At 39.4% G+C, this 23,148-nt stretch overlaps 1 long non-coding RNA gene across 3 annotated transcripts in view; it reads left to right on the plus strand.

Moving 5' to 3' along the window:
• LOC123802048 (uncharacterized) overlaps positions 1-12,318 on the plus strand; it is a 30,170-nt gene extending 17,852 nt beyond the window's left edge. Inside the window, exons 3-4 of one of the 3 annotated variants that reach the window (XR_015726593.1) lie at positions 9,052-9,339; positions 11,455-12,317. This is a non-coding gene — a long non-coding RNA (uncharacterized LOC123802048). Of the gene's footprint in view, positions 1-9,051; positions 9,340-11,454 lie in introns of all 3 variants that reach the window. The other 2 variants (XR_006782416.2, XR_015726594.1) reach the window with 2 other exon arrangements.
• The last annotated feature ends 10,830 nt before the right edge of the window (positions 12,319-23,148 follow it).

A 23,148-nucleotide genomic window follows, 5' to 3' on the forward strand; every position in this document is an offset into this window, starting at 1 on the left:
AAACATTTTATATCAAATGGCTTCAATCATTTAAATCCCCCAAACCAATGAGGTAGGCAGTATTATTATCCCCACTGTAAAGATGAGAAATTGAGGCTCAGGGAAGCTAGGTAACACCCAGTTTCCTCTGTTATTAACATATTACATTAGTATGGTAACTTTGTCACGATTAGTGGACCAATATTGATCTATTATTATTAAACTCTATACTTCATCCAGATTTCCTTAGTTTTTACCTAATGTCCCTTTTCTATGCTAGGATCCTACCCAAGACATCACATTACATCCAGTCCTCATGTCTCCTTGGCTATAACAGTTTTTTCGTTTTCGATGACCTTGACAGTTCTGAAGCATGCTACTCAGATATTTTTTAGATTGTGTCTCAGTTGGGATTTGTCTGATGTTTTATTCATGTTTAGACTAGAGTTATGGGTTTTGGGGAGAAAGACCATAGAGGTGAAGGGACATTCTCAGCGTATCATGTCAGCCGGGATCACCTGGCTGAGGTAGTGTTTGTCAGCTTTCTCCACTGTGAAGTGACTCTTCGCCCCCCTCTTTCTATACTGTGCTCTTTGAAAGGAAGTCGCTATTCCCCACCCACTCTTACTGGGTAGAGAGTTATAATTGAGCTATTATAGTAATAACAGCTTTATTGAAATATAATTCACATACCTTATAATTAATCTATTTAAAGTGTACATTTCAGTGGTTCTCAATGTATTGGCAGAGTTGTGCAAACATCACCATGACCAACTTTAAAACATTTTTATCTCCCCCAAAAGAAACCCCATACCAATTAATAGGCATTTCCCTTTTTTTCCTCACCTCCCCCTTCCCCCAGCCGTGACAACCTAATCTACTTCTGTCTTTATGGATTTGCCTGTTCTGAACATTTCATATTAATGGAGTCCCAGTGATTTGTGACTGGCTTCTTTCACTTAGCAAAATGTTTTTGAGGCCCATCCGTGTTGTAGTGTGTACGTCGTTGCTCTTTACTGCTGAATAATATTCTGTTGTATGGCTATAACACATATTCTATTGTATGGATATACCACAATGGAATAGTTTTCTATTGTATGGATATACCATCAGCTGATGGACATTTGGATTGCTTTCCTTTTTGCCTACTATGGATAATGTTGGTATTCACATTTGTGCACCAGTTTTTCTGTGGATATGTGTTTTCATTTTTCTTGGCTAAATACCTAGGAGTAAAGTTGCTGGGTATAATTTAGCTATTTTTAAAATAAGAAAAACATGGCTGACAAGGCTGTGGGCTGGCCCTGCTTTCAGTTATCCACACGGGCTAGAAAAACCCAGCTGATTGCCCTATAAAGCCATAACACAAGGCCCCACCTCTGATCCATTGGCAGGTAACCAAATTGTAAGCCTGTTGACTAAGATGAAAGAAAACAGCTTCATAAAAGCCTGCTCACACATCCCATTCTATAAACCTATGGCAAATAACACAGTTTATATGCACTGAAAAAAATACAGATCCCATATAATCACTAGTTTCTGTTAAAAAGTTATGATGAGAAAGCTTTGCTTCTCCCAGGTCTAGATGTCCTTCAAGATGCATGGAGTAGGTCATTTACCTAAATCCTCTCTTTGACATTTTTCTATATTGCTGCCACTGTCATTGTTAGGACAAGTATTATTTATCAAGAAAATAGGTACTAAGCAGGAAGCAGTAGCCACTACTTTCTAGTGTAAGGGACATATGTATCAGTTTAAGGAAGTATTTTGTGGCAGGAAAAAAAATACATGATTACACAGCTTTAAGCACAGACACTTCTATACTGGAGAGTGTGGTGGCGGGGGGCGGGGGGGGTGGGAAGAGGAACAGAAAAAAACAGCAAACCTAAAGTCTAGACTACCACTTCTTCCCATTAACCATTCATGGTAGGAACTAATTCAGGTAAGCGGCAATTTTAGAAAGTCAAAAGATACTTGTTCCTATTCTTGGTGGAAAGAAATGAAACCCAAGTGGTTTGTAACAGATAGCATGATATTATTCCCTTAAAAATAAGCAGCTTGTCAGTGCTTCCAGATAAATCCCTTTGACCATATTCATTAATCCTTGGAACTACAATCACCAAAAATAAGCAGGACACTTAGGGCTAGTCCTTTAGCAGAGGATAAGCAAGAGGGAAACAAGTCTGTTTTTAATGAAAAAACACCAGAAGACAGTATTCCACACACACTTGTCATGTCTTCTCTTTCTTTTGCTCCTTGTCCCCTCCCCAATCATCTATGATAGGGTCCCACACAAACGGAGGAAAATAACTGTTGGCTGACTCTAACTGATTTACTTCTGTATCTACCTCTAGAATTTTGCTGACTCCTGATTGCAAAGATACTTATTAAGCAATCTGTGAAAATGCAAGTGATAGTCTGGTCCCCATACATAAGGTATGCGTTGCATGAGGGTGTTAAACAAAAGAAAGTGACAGGAGATTGCTTTTCTGAAGCATGTAATCATGGCCGTCCACCTGAAATAAAGTCCTTAAATGAGCTAGATTGGCACGTGGTTTAAAATAAAGGATCTTTGGCTGGTATTCACATGGCGAAATCTGAGGGAAAATTTTACCTCGGGAAGAGGGGTAGAAACTCTTTTCCTGGGGACATTTCCAAACAGACTAGATGTGCCTCTGCTTGGAATGATGCAGATCAGAGCTGGTGTGCGGGGAATGTGTCTCAGGTGTGCAGAGATAGTGATCATTTCAGCCGTAAGGGAAGCTGGGCAGGGCCTGGGGCCCACAGAGACCCAAGACAGATCACCTTTGTCCACAAGCGTCCTCATGGATATACCCCTGAGTGCCATATAAATGCCATTTTCTATGTGCTCCACAATGTGAAAAAGGTTGAGAAGCTCATATTTAGGTGAAGTTTGCCAGAGGTTGACCTCCATGATTATTCAGTAAGGATTAAGGATATAATAAATTCCTCATCATTCCTTCTCATGAAGTTAAATAATGATGTAATAATTGCAGTCATTTTTTTAAAATTTCGTTTTAGAATTTGATTTTGTATTTATTCATTGATTTGATTGTTTGCTTGCTTGTTTATTTAGATGTTGTTTTTAAATGAAAATACGGCTACTTCTTAGGGGCAGGACTGAAGTGTTTTAGCGGGCGTTACAGACTCAGCATGAAGCAGCTGTAGCCAGGACTCGCAGAGAGTTTCAGTGCATTTATGGTTTACTAAGTTAGTGTGATTCTTGGTGTCTCGATTGATGACTGGGGTTCCACCCTATTTCTCTGCCTGAGTTTCTGTCTTGGTGTTTTGCCTGATACCCCAGAACCTCCCCGACCATAGGCCCTGTCTTGTTCTTACAAGTCTCTCCTCCAAAAGAATGAATGTCTCTGCTCCTGAAATCAAGCCCACAGCATTCCAGGGGGAAAAACAAAAAAAACAAAAAAAACCAACCAAACAAAAAAACCCCCAGCATCTGTAGATAAACACATTCAGAGAGATTGCGAGTAGTTCAGCATGACTAAAATGAAGTGGAAAGATCTGAGACGAGTAAAAAATAAAATGAGGTAAGTAGGGAACATATCATGAAAGGCCTTATATGTTATTGTAAGGGTATATAATCTGATCCTGTTCTGCTGAGTACATAATGTGGTTATAGAGGCATCATGTACGGTGTGTATAAATATCATATATTTTTAAATTTTACTTGATAATAAAATAATGCATGCTCATTAAAGAACATTTGGAAAATATAATGAAATTTAAATAATAAGATAAAGATTACCTATTATCTCATTACCCAGACAGAATCACTGATGATATTTTGGTGTATTTCTTTCCAGGTTTATTTTATATGTATGATATATTGCTGTTTAGCATAAGTAGAATAGTCTGTTTCTTTCACTTAATGATACATTTTTTACTTTTCCCATGCTGCTAAAATTCTTCCAAAACACAATTTTAATGATTGCTGAATATTTCATCTTAAGTCATACAATTTACTTAGGCATTCCTCTAGTACTTGACATTAGGTTGCTTTCAATTTTTTTCTTCTTATAAGTAATAGTGCAATAAATATTCTTGTACATAAATACTTATATTCTTCTCTGGTCATTTCCTTGGGATGGTTTCCTGGCAGTAGAATGTCAAGGTCAGGGCAAAAACTTCACATTTTTCTGCGTAAGAATTTTCAAATTACATTCCATCAAGGGTGTATTCATTTTTATTTATATCAGTGTATCTCATTATACTCTTCTCAACACTTAGAATAAAATTATTTTTTATCTTTGTGAATTTGATAAGCAAATAATGATATTTTCTTTTAATTTAAATGCATTTGGTAACTAATGAGGTGAATGCTATTTTTAATGGTCATTTGTATTTTTTTCATTAAGTGGCTTATCAATGCCATTTTCTGATTTTCCTACTGAAATGTTAGTGTAAAACTATTAAGAATAACTTAGGGGTGTCTCGGTGGCTCAATTGGTTGAGTGTCTGACTCTTGATCTCAGCTCAGGTCTTGATCTCAGGGTCGTGAGTTCAAGCCCCACATTGCACTTGGAGCTGGGTATGGAACCTAGTTATATATATATATATATATTTATGATGTTGGAAGTAATTACATTTCTTCTTATTAAAGGTAAGCTAAAAATGGACAGATAACCTTTAGGAAAATGCGACTCACTAACCTAATAGAATTGTCTGCTCTGATTATGTTGTTATTATAGTTACTCCTTTCCTCAAGGGTTGAAAATAATCAAATGTATTTTGTTTAAAAAATCCTGTCTTCCGGGGCACCTGGGTGGCACAGTTGTTAAGAGTCTGCCTTCGGCTCAGGGTGTGATCCTGGGCGTTCTGGGATCGAGCCCAACATCAGGCTCCTCTGCTGGGAACCTGCTTCTTCCTCTCCCACTCCCCATGCATGTGTTCCCTCTCTCGCTGGCTGTCTCTCTCTCCGTCAAAAAATAAATAAATCTTTAAAAAAAAAAAGATCCTATCTTCCATCTTCTGCTGGGCTGTGGACTGCTTAGAAGTATATAGAAATAGCAATGATGGCCACAAAAGATTTTTTAGAGACCAGGTGAAAACATTCAAATAAGAATTTGAGGGCACAATTTACCATGAGAAAACTTCAATGCAAATAATCTTCTGTACTTAACCCAAAGCATTCACAGCCAAAGGATATATACAATATGAACTTGGAAAGATCTTTAAATGATAGTCAAAATGCAGGACCACCACAGAACTTGCCTCCCCTAAATTAAATCACATTAAAAAAATGAAGTGAAAGAGCAAAAGATACATGGTTGATGCTGCAGGCATGCAAGGGTGTCCATCTTATTCTACAGAGTTCAAGAGTATCATCTGATATAACACAAATTTTATCAAATTATAAGGTGATTCAGGAAATAGACTCCTGACTTTCTCTCTCAAGAGAGAAACACAGTGAGGCAATCAGTAGGCAGATAAAATTCTGGAAAACCTCACTGAGGTTTGGTGGTATGAAGAGTGGGGATGTAAATAAAATGTATAGAACTTTAAACTTGAAGCCCCACCTTCTAACCTCAAATAAATAATATGAGCCTAATTCAGAGAAACACATAGAATTCGCCTCTTTTCCCTTTGGTGTAAAGTGAAAGAGGATTTTGTTTGTTTATTTTTGTTTTTGTTTAAGTAGCAAATAAAGTCCCTGGATGACAGGTGGGAGGGAAAATGTGTCACACCAAACTGAAAATCAAAACAGCCAATGCTTGCACACTCAATACACCAGCTTGATGACCCTGAAACAGGGAAACATAGTGAAACTTAACTGTTTGTTTGCAAGGACAGACCCTCATCCCCCAACTCAATGGAATGGACTTGTTATGCAGGGTTCGTTAAAGAGAGGTGATAAAGTTCCATGACCTCCATCTCCCCAAATCCCAAACTCCCCAGGCCCTTCCTGCTCCCACAAGCAAGTAAAGGATAGAACAAAACCACAGCCCATTAACATGAGGCCTTAAAATCCTGCTTGAGGGGAGGACTCAAATATTACCCAAATGAACAAGATCTGGAGTCAAGGAGAATTTGCTACATTATTTGGGGGCCGAAAGGCCAGGATAGGATTGCCAAGCCAAAAATTAGTGGGTAAAACAAGCTGAAATGGGACTCGTGCAAGAATTTGTTCGTCTCCCCTCCATAGGTCCCCCCAAAGAGAAGAAATGCAGTAAAGAATCCAAATTGGAAGACATGTTACCATGAAAAGAGAAGAAATGTTTAGATACTATATTCTTCACACTCTTGAGAAAATTAAGGAGGATGTGAAATAACAAAATGACAGAATAAGTTCTGTCAGGGCACCTGGGTGGCTCAGTCAGTTGGGCGTCTGACTCTTGATGCCCGCTCAGGTCATGATCTCAGGGTTGTGAGACTGAGCCCCGTGTTGGGCTCTGTGCTGGGCAGGAAGCCCGCTTAAGATTCTCTCTCTCCCTCTCAAAGAAAAAAATAAACATAAATAAGTAAATTAATTAATTAAATAAAAGGAGCAGGAAATGCAAACGAAAGGAACTGAGAAGAAAACAATCCAGTCCCAGAACAAAGAAATACATTAGAACTAAAAAGGCACAGAATGAACATGTGGAAAACCAAATCAAAGATATATTCAGGGGAAGAAATATTTCTGAAATGATTAGTTCAATTTACATATTAAAGGGTTTCAGGGAAAAAATAACAGAAAATGATTAACACCAATGCTGCTGGCGAAGCAGCTGAAGGTGAATTCCTGTAGGCTTCCCGGAAAAGGGATCAAACCGCCTACACAGGGACAAGGAATTAAACTGACTTGAGACTTCTTGTCTGGAACATTCATCTGAAAACTGAAGCAACATCTAAATGTCTTGAGAGATAAGGGCTTTGGCTGATAAATTCTATACCTGGTGTCATGTAGGCAACAGATACATACAGGCAACATACAAACAGTAGATAGCATCAGATAAACAACATTCTGGAGATAGACCATTTCTTGAAGTCTACTTGATGATATAATTCAATCAACAAAGAACTGAAATAAAATGAAAACCTGCAAAGTCTGAGTCACGGAGTATGCCTATTTTCAACTTTACTGGTGGTTGCCAAAATGCTCTTCAAAGTGGTCCTTTGGATTTACAATGTAGCAAGCATACACAGTATGAACTTTCCCACCTGCTTGCCAATACTTAGTATTGTAAGATTTTGAAATTGTTTCCAATCTGATGTGCACCAAATGGTATCTCGTTACTGTTTTATTTTGCATTTTTCTGATGTGAAGCTTGATTGCACTCCAAAGTAGCTATACCAACTTCCATTCCCTTTAACAATATATTAGCATTTATTTTGCCCCACATCATTGCCCACACTTGATATGCGGGGAACAAGGATGTCATCAGTTGGCCTAATGTAGCCTGCAAATTTGATATTACCTCTTTTAACCATTTGTGTAAATACTGCTAGACCCTCTCATACAGATTGCATATTATAATGCACATCATGACCTCCCATGTTCATTCAACAATACATTGTGGAGGATTCTGCAGTCCTCCTTCCTTCTACCCCTTACCAATGACAAAGTCTATGAAGGAATTGTATAGGAAAACTATTTCTTCCTTCCTTTGTCACATAATTTAACTAAAACTCAGCAAACTTTTAATGGAGTATCAAGTTGAAAATCCTGAATGATATATGGAATTTTCTTCCCCCTTGATTTAGTGGACCAGCCAATGGATCTTCCTTTCCCTACATTATGTCACTGTTTGATAAGATAAACTACCTCAAAACTGGCTGTGGTTTCACAAAAACATGAATATTTATAAATAAACTCTTGATTCAGCCAAATTGCTTAATTTCCAGTTAGTTATGGGATCATAAAATACAGTTTCCTTAGATACATAAGTAATGTTTTATTGGGCAAATCCCTCTGAGATAAGTCAAACTGCACTGTAGGCAGATTATATTTTACAGTCACTCTCCAGTTTTATTACCATATAGAGTCAACCAGTTTCCTTATTTCATCATTGTAACTTGAGTTTGTCTGCATTTCTGTCAAAAACACATTTTCTCCTGCTGGGGGTATTAATGATAACCTAGTATGAACATCTGGGAAATAAGCACATAGTATGGTGCCTGGCACATACAGGGTTTCTAACATTAGTTGTTGAACACGGGAAAATTAAGTTCTGTTCTCTCTCACTCTCTCTCTTTTTTAGAGAGCAGAGGGTGGGGAGAGGCAGAGGGAGCAAGAGAGAGAATCCCAAGCAGGCTCCATGCTCAGCACAGAGCCCGAAGTGGGGCTTGATCTCACAACCCTGAGATCATGACCTCAGCTGAATCAAGAGTTGGACGCTTAACCAACTGAGCCACCCAGGCGCCCCCCTTTTCTTAATTGACGTATAATTAAAATATAATGTTATATTTGTTTTCAAGTGCACAACATATTGGTTAGACAATTCTAAACATTAGTCAATGCTCACTATGATAAGTGTAATTTATTCACCTGTCAGTGTTATTAGAATATTATTGACTAGATTCCCTATGCTGTACTTTATATCTCTGGGATTTTTTTTTTTTAATAACTGAAAGTCTGCACCTCTTTAAGTTCTGTTTTATGATTGAATTTCCTATTAAATCCATCCCTGCATCCCATGTGATATTTAAATTGTCATTTTAAATGGTGAAATATAGATCATTTGTATCATATCCATATTGTGATCTCTAGTACTGGGTCTTCTTAAAGCTGTTCCATTTTTCTAGGTCAATCTTGCAAAAGTATGTGGGTCATTGCAGATGAGATATAATTTTACATATTATATAAAGAAATATGATGTTAATAGCTTCTCTTGATACCTTTCCCTGAGCAGTTACATCAAATCCTCCTCCACGCTAATCCTTTAGGATCCTGTCTTTCCCCTTGATCACAAAACAAACTTAAATGTGCAGAACTCACACCCAGCAGCCATTTCCACTTAAATTGGAAAAGATTGAGTGCAGGTGGCCAGAATGCGAATTTTAATCTTGGATTTTGCTATTCTCATCCTATTTCAAATTTTGTTTATATTCTAGTTAACAAGCTGGGTCAAATCCATATCTTTACCTCTTTTGCTCTATGAAGCATCACCAACAGGAATTTAAAACAGCAGAAACTCACTAGTACAGACAGAGTGAGAGAGGAGATGACAATGGATGGAAGATTCGACAAATTTCTAAGAAATGGAAAGTAGAAGGACCCATCATAACTGACTTAATGGAGTGAAGAAAGCTAAAACCTAAGTCTACAGAAGGCAGAAGGCAATGAGAAGAGAGTTAATTCATTCTACAGAACACTAAAAGTTCAGGAATTGGAGACATCAGGTAAACCTAGGGATGGAGAGGATTGAGCATGGTTGAGACTCTGTACCAAGAGCATTTAGCTCCCCCCATCTACTCCATTACTCCACCCACTTAGGCAATTACTCCTCTTACCCTGTACAAGAATGGAGATTTATTCCTTGAAGAAACTGAAGGAGAGAGAGGCTCTGAGCTCAGAGACTGTAGGCATAATGGAGGGTGTGGGTGAACACTGTACAAGAGTTCCTCCTTGTGCTCCACACCCAGCTTCCTCTTGCCCCCATCAGTCCTCCAGCTCCCTCCCCGCCCCCACAACCACCACAGTTTTCCCCAACCAGAGACTGGATAATTCTCCCCTGGAGAAACTGCCTCAAGAGAAAACAAATCTGGACACTGACATTTGGAGACATCTCCCTGAAACAAATGGGCCCTACTGAATCACATCACAGTGAAGCCCACCAGTTAACAAACCCTACCCATGCCTCACTCACACTGAAGTAGAATCTGTCAGAGAACACTAAACATTTGAGGAACACCTCCACCATGACAGGCACACAAATAATAATTTTAAAAAACCCAAATAATAATTTGCTTTCAATAATCTGAAAAAAAAAAAAAACTCAGAGAAAAGAAATAGAAACAATGCAGGGAGCAGAAAATAGGTTCAATAATGTTCTGAAAGGCCAAAGAGTATATACCGCATCCAAGAAATGAAAACAATCAGAAACAAGAAAGAGCTCTCGAAAATTAAAAATGTGATAGCTAAAATTAAAAACAGCCAATATAAGGATTTGGAGACAAAGTTGAAAAACTGTCCCAGAAAGTAAAATGAAAAGACCAAAAGGTGAAAAACAGAAGAGAAAAGATAGGAAAATTAGAGGTTCATGCCAGAATTTGAAAAATAAGGATTCTAGAAAGAGAGAGTAGGGACAGTAATGAATTATAAACCTTAGAAAAAAAAGAAATCCATGAGTAGTCCATACCAAGAATAGAGAGATAATGGATAGGTAGATAGATAGATGACAGAAGGATGGATAAATGGGTGGGTGGATGAACGGATGGATGCATTGATGGATGGATATATGAGAAGGGAAAGGAAGTCTCTTTTGGTAGAACGCTGAGTGCTTACTTTTAAATGTGAAGGGAGTGCAGGAGTTAAATCATCATTTGCAACCATCAAAGTAAAGATTGGTTTAGGCAAGAATCATCAATGGTTGCAAAATCTAGGGGGAAATTTCAATCAAGAGAACATTAGTATGATCTTAAAGTGTCCTCCCACAGATTATTTATTGGAAGAGGGGGAAACAAGCTATCTAATGGGGAAAAAATTAACTAGCACCTTGACTGGATGACCAAAATTAACATCACCAATAAGGGGCAGATGGACAAGGGATGTCTCCAAATGTGATGCCCTAAAAAGAACATAAGACCAGGAATTCTGACCAGGAGTGCATACCTTGAATCTAATCAGGAAGAAACAACAGGAAACCAAAATGAGGAACATCTTATTTAAATAGAAGGGAAGAGGGCTTTATTTTATTTTATTTTATTTATTTTATTTTATTCTTTTTTGGGTGGAGAAGGCAGAGCGAGGGGGGAGAGAGAAAGAGAATCTTAACAGGCTGCATGCCCAGCCCAGCTCGGAGCCTGACATGGGGCTCTATCTCATGACCCTGTAATCATGACCTGAGCTGAAACCAAGAGTAGGACTCTAAACCCACTTGAGCCACTCAGGCACCCTGGGGCTTTATTTATTTTAGAAAAAACATTATAAAAGACAAAGATAAGCTGTGGAGATGTTCCAGATGAAAGAAGATCAATGACATCTAAAGGCAATACATGATCTTAGACTGGATCCTGTAACAGAGGGGAAAAAATAATATTAAAAACACTTCTGGATCAACTGACAAAACTGATCTATTGGAATATGGATGGTAGATTACTGTGTCCATGTTAAACTTATCAAAGTTGATGATGGAACACATACACATCTTGTGTGTGTGCGTGCACAAATGGGGCAAAATGTTAAGAATAGGAGAATCTGTGGAAAACTGTAATATATGATCACACCCATGTAATCTTGAAGCTATTTACACATAAACAGTTGTTAAAGATTGCTTCCATCTCCCTTTTCCTTAGGAAGCTACTAGAAGACATACCCTAACAAGGGCGCAGAGCAGGCCAATTAGAAAGAAGACAAAAATCCAGGAGACTGGGGAACCAACACTGGAGAAAGGGAAAACAATTCTCAGGATGGTGGGAAAGGCAAAGTTGGCAGCTTTGCAGGAGGCGGAAAAGAACAATTAATCCCACCTGGAGTGGGAGGATGGAGCAATTCCAGAAAGATGTCTCCCCGATTCCTCCAAAATGAAACCAATAGACCACCTGATGTGGCTATGTTGAAAAGAGTTTAATGATTCTTTCGAAGAGTTTGGTAAAAATTGTCAGGAGTAAAAAAAGGGTGGGGGGGTGGTAATTATTAACTCTAGGGGAAAAATAAAGGTACAGAAAAGAAATGTAACATACTATGTTATTGGCTCACTCATGAATAATATGTACATGGTAATAATAATGTAAACACAGAATGTTCATTTGTCAAAAACTTGTGATAGAACTAGTTGAGAAAGGAAAGAAGGAAAGAAAGGACAAGAGATGGGTGGATAGGTGGGGGGGAGGGGGAGGGGAGAATGATAAATTCACAGCTTCCATAGGTGCAAGTTAGATAATAAAGTTAGACTAATAAAGAAAAAGCAACACAAACAAATCATTTAGAAGTATGGAGGGAACTCTAGAAGAAACAGAGCAGAAGAAATTGGTAAAAGACATTGTATCTGAGAAGCAGAACTCAGAAATGGTGGTGTGAGGAAGTGGATTGTAGTTTTTGGGGGGGAGGGGCACTCTTTTGTTTGTAATAAGCTGTGTAATACTATTAGTTCACTCATTGCATGTATTGTTTGAATAAAGGAGAACGTTTTAAAATTCCAAAGATCTGCTGATTTTGACGATTAACAACGTATTTTACATTTCATTTTTTTTTTTTAAGATTTTATTTATTTATTTGACGGAGAGACAGACAGCCAGCGAGAGAGGAAACACAAGCAGGGGGAGTGGGAGAGGAAGAAGCAGGCTGCTAGCGGAGGAGCCTGATGTGGGGCTCAATCCCAGAACGCCAGGATCACGCCCTGAGCCGAAGGCAGATGCTTAACGATTGAGCCACCCAGGCGCCCCTACATTTCGTTTTTCAACAGCACTAGGATATAAGTAAAGCTAAGGGGACTGCCCATTAGAGAGGTTTGATTGTTATATTCATGATAAAATTTAGTTTATATTAATTTTTTAAAGCTGTGTGTGTGTGTGTGATGTGTGTTGGTTTGGAAGGGGAGTGGAAAAGGAAGAGTGGGTTTTGAACAACTCGGGTATTTATGGAAGGAAAGAAGGAAACTATTCATTACATGTGCATAATATGCTCATGCTCAAGAAATAATTATGATCCAAGGGGAGTTTAACGCTTAAAAATAAGAAAAGGAAGGGGTACCTGGGTGGCTCAGTCGGTTGAGTGTCTGCCTTTGGCTCAGATCAAGATCTCAGGGTCAGATCAAGTCCCGCATCAGGCTCCCTGCTTAGTGGGGAGTCTGCTTCTCCCTCTGCCCCCTGCCTGCTTGTGCTTGCTTGCTTTCTCTCAAATAAATAAATAAAATTTAAAAAAATAAGAAGAGGAAGGGCAAAGAGAGGTGCTCCCATCAAATAGAAGGGTGTAGTCTCTAATTTTAGATACAGAACAGGACAGAAAGAGAGAAACACAGAAAAGATGTTTATTTGATTTTTATAAACTAAGTGTGCGATCGCGTTATGTGGCGCAGCTGGGAAATCATTTCACCTGCAGGACAGGTGTAACAGAATCAGACACACAAGGAGTTTGTACATGTTATATGGGTTTCAAGCTGAGATTTCCCTGGGGAAGTAGGGACGCCACAGAGAAGAGTGTGGGTGGTACCCAATCACTCAGTCTGGTTGGTGGAAATTTCAAGGCTAAGCAGAAATATGCTGAATTTTCTTTGGCAAAAAAACATGTGTTAAGAATACCAGTGATTTCTTAATCCAATTTTGCAAGTACAAACAATGACTGTCTATTATAAAAAGGGCTATTCAGATTTAGATTTCTTCATAGTTCCAATAAGGCAAAGATCAAATTTTTAATGTAAAAAAGGAAAAACAGAGAAGTAGACCATGAGTGAGAAGCTTCTAAAACTTTTGAGGCATTGTCATTGCTTTATAATTGATGGCGTTTCATACTATAATCTTTGCAAATGGAAGTCAATATGCAAAACTAAGTTAAAATGTTATGGTTATGGTTTTTTTTTTAACTCTTGTATCAATCTAAAAGGAAACATGTTTCTTCAAAGTCTGGTGATGTCAATATTATTGACTGGGAATGCTTCTTGGTTACAATGCCAAAATCTCATCAAAACAAGAATTTTTAAGGGGCACCTGGGTGGCTCAGTCAGTTAAGTGTCTGTCTTCAGCTCAGGTCACGATCCCAGGGTCCTGGGATGGAGCCCAGTGTTGGGCTCCCTGCTTAGCGGGGAGTCTGCTTCTCCCTCTTCCTCTTCCTTTCCCTCTGCCCCTGCCCCTGCTCATGCTCTCTCGCTCACTCTCTCTCCCAAATAAATAAATACATAAATACATAAATACATAAATACATAAATAAATAAATAAAATCTCTCTCTCTCTCTCACACACACACACACACACACACACACAAGAATTTTTAAGCCCATCATCTGGATGTTCCCAAACATCTAGCTGTTCAATGCCACGTAGACAAAACATGTGAATAGCTTAACCCAAAACACAAAGACATCTCACAGAGCTTCACAGGTTGTGTTCGGATATTTGGGATGGCATAGTTCGACGCTCATTGCTGTTATCTCAGCCCTCAGGAAATGGGCTGTGCAAAGTGCATGGCTTTGTTTAAATCTGCTTCAAGCTAGCTGGATTTTTTGCTGAAATGAGTTATGATTACAACTCTTTGCTTAAATAATCCTACACGCAAGTTTGACCATTTTATTTAGCACATCCAGCAAAAATTAAAAAAAAAAAAAGATTTGTACCTTGGGGTGCAACCCAGGATCAGGCGTTTGTTAAATTTATGTTAGTGTTCTGCTTGGTCTCAAGTGGACAAACTGGTAGCTGCATTTTTAACAATAACAGAAAGCACCAACCACATATGACTCAGTTGTCTTTTTTCTTGAACTGAAGACAGCGCAAGAATGAGTATCCTCTCTAACCATAGCCTCCCCCTGGAGAGCAAGAGTGAGGATCACTCATTCTACCAGAGGAACATTATCCTAAGGGGAACAGTTTAACCAAATAAGAAAAAAAAAGAAGAAAGAGAAAGAAAGAAAGAAAGAAAGAAAGAAAGAAAGAAAGAAGGAAGGAAGGAAGGAAGGAAGGAAGGAAGGAAGGAAGGAAGGAAGGAAAGAAAGAAAGGGAAAGAAGGAAACGGAGAAAGGGAGAAAGGAAGGAAGAAGAAAAGAAAGAAATGCTTCCCTTACCAATAACTTCTAAAGTTATCAACATATATGTTTACAAGCATAGATATGGACCTGGAGCCAACAACAATCAGGCTCCCATGACTCTAATATAGAAACGAATAATGACCCAAACCAAATCCTTCTGTGTGGTAAAGAAGTAACTGAGACAGGGAAAAAAGAAAATACTTCCTGATTTTCTGAGTTTCTGAGGTTTTTAATGAAAGAGATCATTCTTCTTGGTTCAGGACTACTACCTTTTCACTGGTGGCCCTGTGGGAAGCTTACACATTCTTCCATAACAATATAGGATTCTTTTCCAGGACCACCTATGGTTCGGTGCCCATCGAACAACAGAATTGTAGCATGTGAGAGCAGGAAAGGGCACCTTCAAGGGAATTCAGTTCAACCCTCTTGTTTTATCCATGAAGGAACGAAGATGCAGGGATATGAAGGAACTGATTCACATTCTGGAGCTAATGAGAAGCGGAGCCCAGGGATCCCGTCACCAGGTCTAACCTTGAAATTCTTGAACCTTTGCTGAAATGTCATCTATAATAACTTACTAATGTGTTTTTGAAAATGTCGTGGCTAAATAGTGCCATAAAAAGAATATTATATTTGGATTTAGGATTCCTAGGTTGTAATCCCAAGGATGTCTTTCATTTTCTTTGACTTCGGGCAAATCATTTTGAGTCTCTCGTGCATACTTCTCTAATCTACAAAATAAAAGCATTGGTCTGGATGATCCTTGAGACTGCTTCCACTTCTACAGTTGTATGATTATTTTGCTTTTTAAAAAATTTAACTGTGAAAACAAAAAAGCAAAACCCACCTATTTTTTTTTTAATCTTCATAATTTATCACCCGCTGGAACAAATCTATATCCTTCATGCTGTGCCTCGGCCTTAGCTTCCCCTTTCCATCCGGCAAAATGGGAATTGTTTCTGTGTAGTTAGTTCTCCTTATACATTGCTTACCACAGCACCATGCAGGCTCAACGGCTTAATAAGTATTTTTCAATGTGATGAGGACAACAATTATAAAATGTGGTGCAAATGTAGACATTCCAATCCTGGACGTTTTAAAAATCTTTACAGAAACATCTTTGTTATTTCTGTTTTCCTATTCCTCTCAAAGACCAAGAATAAAACACTGGTTTTGGCAGAAATAAATTGATTAAATTCCTTTAGGGTCTACCCCTAGTCAAAGTGTTAGTTAATTAAGTTTGAGGAGATCCTAGGAGAGGCATCTTTCTTTCCTGGCCCCTGATCGCCGGGCTTTATCTAGTCCATTTGAAAAATATTGGAATTCAAGTAGATTAAAAAAAAAAAGTTGAAATGCAGGCTTAATAAGATTTTAGCTCTTGGGAAGACTGGTATTTCTTTCTTGTTAATGCATATTTAAAAGAAAAAAAAAACCTTTTGAGGAGATGAAAGGAGGTAACCTGTTTATAAATAAGACTTACGGAGGTTTATGATCTCCAGGATTTGCCATAACACGTTCCCTAGAAAAGGAATTCCGAACTATTGAAAAGGGTGCAGCGTGCCTTCAGTCTAAAATGAAAGTTGAGTAGCCAAAGGTAACTGCCCAGTAGCAACGATGAGTCACCATTCCAAACGATAAGCAAAAGACAAAAATAAAATAACCAAGAGTAGGAAAAAAAACACAACAGAATTACTGGAAGCTTTATTGGATTACCCAGGAGTGTTAGCTCAACTCCTGTTCTAACAGAATTGGATTTGCCTTTTGAAGCTATTCTAGCTCTCAAGCAGCATAGTAGCTAGCCTGGCTGTGTGGCTTCATTGGTTTATTGGCAATTACTTTTTTTTCCTTTTGCTGGTTTGAAGGCAGTTTGTGTTCGAGAGATGGTTTATGGGTACGGCTCTTCCTTAGAAAACAATTGTTCATTTTCAGCTTTCTCCTGCTTTATACAGGTGTTAGGAACACGGGGTTGGCTTTAAATATGCCATAGGAGAGATTCTTGCTTTATTTGGCCTGACACTTCAAGGAAAGAGCAATGCAAGGAAAAATGGAGGGAGGGATCTCTTAAGCCAAGTTCAACGAAAAAGAGTGAACATTATCTGATCTTTCATTCCTACAACTCAATGTGAGTGAGAACCGAAAATCCATGTATTAGTATGAAGACTGACACTCAGACATTTGGGTGTCTCACTAGAGAACAAAAGATGAGCTGTCATTACAAAGATATACAGGAAGCCACACATCTTTATATTATTGCGTTCGGAACGCCTAGAGAGTCTCCTCATTGACCATAAGGCCAGCTATGAATTGAGCCCAGTGCTTGAGTGTCTTTGGGTAATTTAGAAGGATATATGTGCCATGTCTTGAAATGCTCTTCAGTGAAGAATTTATTTTGTAGGAGGGGGGTTCACCTCTTCAATCCATATGTACCCAGTCATATCGGAAACACATAATTAAAAGAAGATCGCTTTGGCCAAGTTAGCCCCCAGTAAGACAAGGAGCTGATAATTCCGTATTACTCATACCCTCCATTTCTTTACCACCTTCCTTACCAATTTTTGACCATAGATCATGGCTCACTAGCTTCTCCAGCAAACATAGAGGAAAATTTAAAAGATGGAGCTCAAATGAAAATTTGCATGCTATGCAAAACAACAGGTTTGGGGAAAATTCTATGAAGAAGAAACTGAAATCTTACCAGAAATTTAAGAATTATGTTTCATCTGTCCATTCCTTTGAAGTATCCCAACGAGAATTTTTCAGAATTGACCACCTGAATAAATAGCAATTTTGAGCTAGGCAAGTCATTAACTATAGATTATAAACTACTCAAAAGTAGGACTTTGTCATTTATCTCTCTATGAAGCCAAGCACCAAAACATTGCAAGCTTTTCCCTTAAGGTGACACTATCTAGAGACAGGGCAGCTGTCGCAGGAGTGGAAAAGTAGGAAAGAAGGAAGAGACAGAGCTTGATGTCCTGTGAACATGTACCTCAAAGGCCTTGCTACTTTAAAATCATGGTCCCAGAGGCCTGTCTCAGATGGCTAAAATGTCACCACAAAAGAGATGACCATTTGAATTGTTACCTACTATAATGCAAATATTCCCTGAGAGATCAACACACATAAATAAACTGTTATCTCCCCATGCTGCCACAGTATGATTTCTGTAGTCTGATTCTATTTTTAGCATGACAGTTGCCGGAGAGCAAATGTGGATAGTGTGTAGGAGTGGCAGTGACACTGGTGGGGAGTGGGATGGCACAGAGAGGGAGAACAGGAGAACCACATGCAAGAACCACGTGTAGAAACCACAGAGATAAAGTTGTGCAAAGCAAGGGCACTGACCCAAACATCTCTGGGTTGAGCAGAGTCAGTGCCTCCTGTCTGCCTGGCAGCTGCATGAAGGCGCTGGGCAGCCACAGCCAAGGGAAGAAGGAGAGAAAGAGGCTCCTGAGATAGATCTTTTCTTCACAGTTTGGTTTAATTCTGACCCTGGGCCACCTACAGAGTAGAAGTGACGACAAGGATTTTGGCTTTGGGGACAGGTTAACCCTGGGGAGGAGAGGATTGCAGAATGGGAGGAGGATTTTGGCTTACCATGGTGTGTGCTCTGTGTGTGTGTGTGTGTGTGTGTGTGTGTGCACGCACGTGTATGTGTATATGGGTATGGGTGTAGAAATTGGGATCAGAAATTTGACAGCAGAGCAGGGAGTTCATGAACAGCAGAGTGGTTTTGGTAAGCAGCTGGACAAGTACAGTAAATGCATCTAAGAATCAGAACAGAAGGCTGGATTTGGGGGTGCAGGTGCAGGTAGCGGGAAGCTCCTTGACTGGGAGGAACTATGTTGACCCTTGCTTTTCTTGGCATTGTCCCTTCTTTGCCTCTTTCTCTTTTACTATTTTATGTTTGTCTCTTCTTTCCTTTTTGTTTGTTTTCATTGGGTAAAAAAAACACGTAACATAAATTGTACCCTTTTAACCATTTCTAAATGCACAGTTCAGTAGTGCTAAGTATATTCACACTGATGGGCAAACAATCTCCAGAACGTTTTCATCTTGCATGACTGAAATGGCACCCATTAAATTACAATTCCTTATTCCCTTCCTCCCTGAGCACACCCCTCCCCTGGCTTCTCAGCTCCCAGCAACCACCCTTCTACTTTCTGTTTCTGTGAATCGAAGTACCTCACAGGGGTGGAATCTTACTGTATTTATCCTTTTGTGACTGACTTCTTTCACTCAACATAAGGTCCATGGTGTAGCCTGGGTGGGACTCTCACTCCTTTTCCAGGCTGGTAAAGTTCCTCTGTGGTACAGACCACACTTGATCCATCCATCCATCCATCTGAGGACACAGGGAATGCTTCCATCTCTTGTTTACTGTGCATGCTCTCCATGTCTAGCAGTGCCTTTCCCTCTTCTTAGTTGTACACGTCAGGAAGCTGAAGTATATTTTAAGTCATTTCTTCACTAAATAAATCCATCAAGAGGAAGGGAGAAAGCATATGGAAATCAGATTAGCAGTTTGGTATCCAGTTAATAGTTAACTGCATGATCTTTGACAGTTAATATGGCTGGGTCTCTGTTGGTACATCTGTAAAATGAGGGGTTTGGTCTAGATGGATGTCCTTCTAAGGTCTATGATTTCTTGTTCTTGCTCCTTATGTTTAAAGCAAGAGGGCTAAACGCTTACCTCAAATCAAGTAGACTGTTCCCCACTTGTATCAGACTATTTTGGGTTTTCTTCCCTTTGAGCAAATGATTCTTTAAGAGAAAAATTATCTACTTTCAAGCTCCTTTTATGAGTCTGTTTGTATTTTCAACTCGCACTGCCTTTGGCGTGTAATGAGTTTCATCAGTTTCCTTTAGATAAACTCTAAGATTATCTCTTTTAAACCTTAGCCCTTTGAATACACAAATATTTATTGAGCACTTATATATGTCCAGAATTATGTTAGTCACCATGGGGAATTAAAAAAGAAAGAGAGCACAGTATAAAACAATGGCATGGCTCTAAGGAAACTCCAAACCTAATCAACTCTGTCCTAGGTTTGGGGGATTATTGATTTTTCAAATTTCCTTTCAACTCATCCTAACTTATACTTGGATTTCATCATCATTAGTATTTCTAAAATTGATTAATCCTATGATATTTCTCTGGTTTTCTTTCCCCATTCAGAACATTATGTTTTTTTGTTTGGATGACACTAACATGTATCCAGTCATTCACAAGGTAAAGCTCTTGCAAATATGGCAGGGTACAGAGAGTTCTGTATTTCACCCATGAAGGCATGTCATGAAGAAGAATTAGAAACTAAAATTTTACATTATTCAAAAAGTGTGTTGAGTATACAGTGTGCAAGTTGTCTTAAAGGACTAAGATTCCTACTCTGGAGCGATGAAGGCTTATGAGTAACACCATGACTGTCTAACAAATATTGATAGATTCAAATGAAAGGATACTGGAGTTTGGGAGAACCCAACTGAACTCAAAAAATAAACTCTGGACGGATGAAATAAGCCAAACGTGACACTTAAATGTGCGGTTCTGCAGAAGTAGCCTGGGCTTACTGAACGCATTGAGTCCCCAGGAGAGGTGCAGGCTGTAAGTCTAGTTTTAATAGAGTTTGATAAATGAATACAACAGGTTTAAAGGAGAACTTATGCAGATAAAAGGGCCCCCTTGTACATGGTTTGGTAGCTGCTTTTACATGTGGCTATTTCAACTGTACATAGTCCCTCTGGAGATAGAGGAGCTCATGTTAAAGTTGCTGTTATGGGCTGAATTGTGTGTCATCTTCTGCGCCCACCCCACCCAAATTCATATGTTGGAGTCCTAACCTCCGGTACTTCAGACTGTGACTGAATTTGGAGATAGAGCCTTTATTGTTGTGATTAAGTTGCAGTGAGGTCATTAGGGTGGGCCCTGATGCAATATCCGTGGTGTACTTAGAAGAAGAGAACATTTGGACGCATACATATACGGAAGGAAAATGGCGTGCAGACCCCAGGGTGAAGGCTGCCATCTACAACCCAAGGATCAAGGCCTGGGGCAGATTCTTCCCTCATTAACCACAGAAGGGAACAATCCCGCCAAAACCTTGGTTTAGGACTTCCAGCCTCCGGAAGTTTGAGACAATAAATTTCTGTTTTTAGGGGCACCTGCCCCTAAACAGTCGGTTAAGCTTTTGCCTTCGGCTCAGATCATGGTCTCAGAGTCCTGGGATCAAGCCCACATGGGGCTCTCCATTCAGCGGGGAGCCTGCTTCTCCCTCTCACTCTGCTGCACCTCCCCCCATTCGTACTCACTCTCTCTCTCAAATAAATGAATAATATCCTCAAAAAAAATTCTGTTGTTCAAGCCACCCAGTCCATGGTATTATTATGGCAACCCTAGTGAATCAATGCAGTTGTAACACACTTTTATATTATTTATTTAGCAAACACCTATATAGAGCTTACTATGAGCCAGACACGCTTTGAAGCACTTTACAAATTTTATTTTATTTCATTTTTTTAAAGATTTTATTTTTAAGTAATTTCTACTACACCCAATGTGGGGCTCAAACTCACAACCTTGAAATCAAGTGTCTTGTGCTCTACTGACTGAGCCAGCCAGGCACCCCAGCACTTTACAAATTTTGATTTAATTATCGTAACAACCCTATGAAGTAGGAACTGCTGTTGTCCCCATTTTACAGGTTGGGTAACTGAAGCACAAAGCATTAAGTAACTTGACTAACTTGGTAAGTAAAGGAACCAGTATCTGAACATGGGCAGTCTGATTCAAGTCCAAGCAATGAAATCCCTGTCTCTACAAGGTCTGTCGTCCTTTGTCTCCTGGGATTTAACCAGGGGTTCCAAGATACAGGTTAAAACTTGTCTCCACAGAGGTGTGTGTGTGTGTGTGTGTGTGTGTGTGTGTGTGTGTTTAAATCTAATGCCACACCATCCCTCGCTGCCAAGTAGATAGAAATCACATTTCATAATGTTTTTCTAGATTTTTAAGCCTCACATCAAGGAAAACAATCCAGAATTCTTACAAAATATCTGCTGGTCCTTCATGAGGAGCAGATTGCTGGACTCTTCAGGCTTTGGATGAACAATTCTCATTTCTTACCTAGCAACATTCCACAGAGGTATGAGAGGAGTGATGTTGTCTTCTGTGTTAGCCAGCAAATATCTCCTTCTAGTTATGCAGAACTTGAAGAATTGTATGAAAGCCTCTGTAGTCACACAAGAGAGCTTGCAGGCAAAGGGCTTTTCCATCTGCGTCCTTAGCTGTCAACGGAGCATCAACCAATGTGTGTGCAGATGCGTGACTTCAATGTGTGAAAAAATGTTTCTACAAAATCAACCGGAGAAGCCAAATTTAATTAACAAACATTTTAGGACATGAGCAACTGGGGGGAAGAATCACTGCAGGGAAAAAGGGAACCTTTTATCCCTGGCCAGAAAACACAAGGGCTTTGAAGGTTGGTGGTGTGGTGGTATTTTCCATGAAGAGCATTGGAAGCCAGACTGCAGCTCAGTGGGGAGAGTTAGTTATTAAATGAAAGGAAAGTACACATGTCCAACCTGCTGAGCGTGCACCATGCTGCACACCTCCCCACACCCTGCCCTTGAGAGTTTCAGGTTGAAAGACTTTGTTTGCAGTTGTTCATTGCTCAGAATCTTGAGTGGAGGAGCCAGAAACACACCTCTTTACTCTTTCCCGTTTCAGCTGACTCACTTGGAGATTTTGTGGAGGTGACCGTGAGAGGCCAAGGCGGTGCCAGCAAATGTTTGGACTTTAATGGATCAAACACACTTAGCGATGGGGAAAAAAAAGTTAGAGTGATGGTGGGGCTTCATGTTCTACATACATTCCGTAGCTTTTTCACTCCCATCAAGAGTTGTTGCTGGACCCCAAGTTATACAAGAACAGCTTGATAGACGTTTAGCAAGAGAGCCTTTTCCAATCATGACAGAGGCAACAAAGTCTGCTCAACAAGGAGGCAGGAACATGGGACCTCTTCTAAACCATTCCTTCTCACTCCAGTCCAAAGCTTGGCTTCTTTAAAATGATCTGTGAGGTTTTCTATCTTGTTCTAATAGGAAGCATTGGCACTACTCCCTCCCCAAGTTATCTCTGATATTTCCAAACAGGCCCCAGTCCCAAAATTTCCACTGCAGAGAAATCCTAAGCAAGCTTGTTGGCAAGTCTCTCCTGTTGTTCTGGGAGCCGGCTCTGCCCCAGGTGTTCTAATGTTGACATGCGCTGCAGGGAGCCGACTTAGAACATCTGAGAACAAAAGGAGAAAAACATTATGAA

Source organism: Ursus americanus, chromosome 14 (assembly GCF_024610735.1).
Source record: "Ursus americanus isolate L20-20 chromosome 14, mUrsAme1.1.p, whole genome shotgun sequence".
Taxonomy (NCBI): domain Eukaryota; kingdom Metazoa; phylum Chordata; class Mammalia; order Carnivora; family Ursidae; genus Ursus; species Ursus americanus.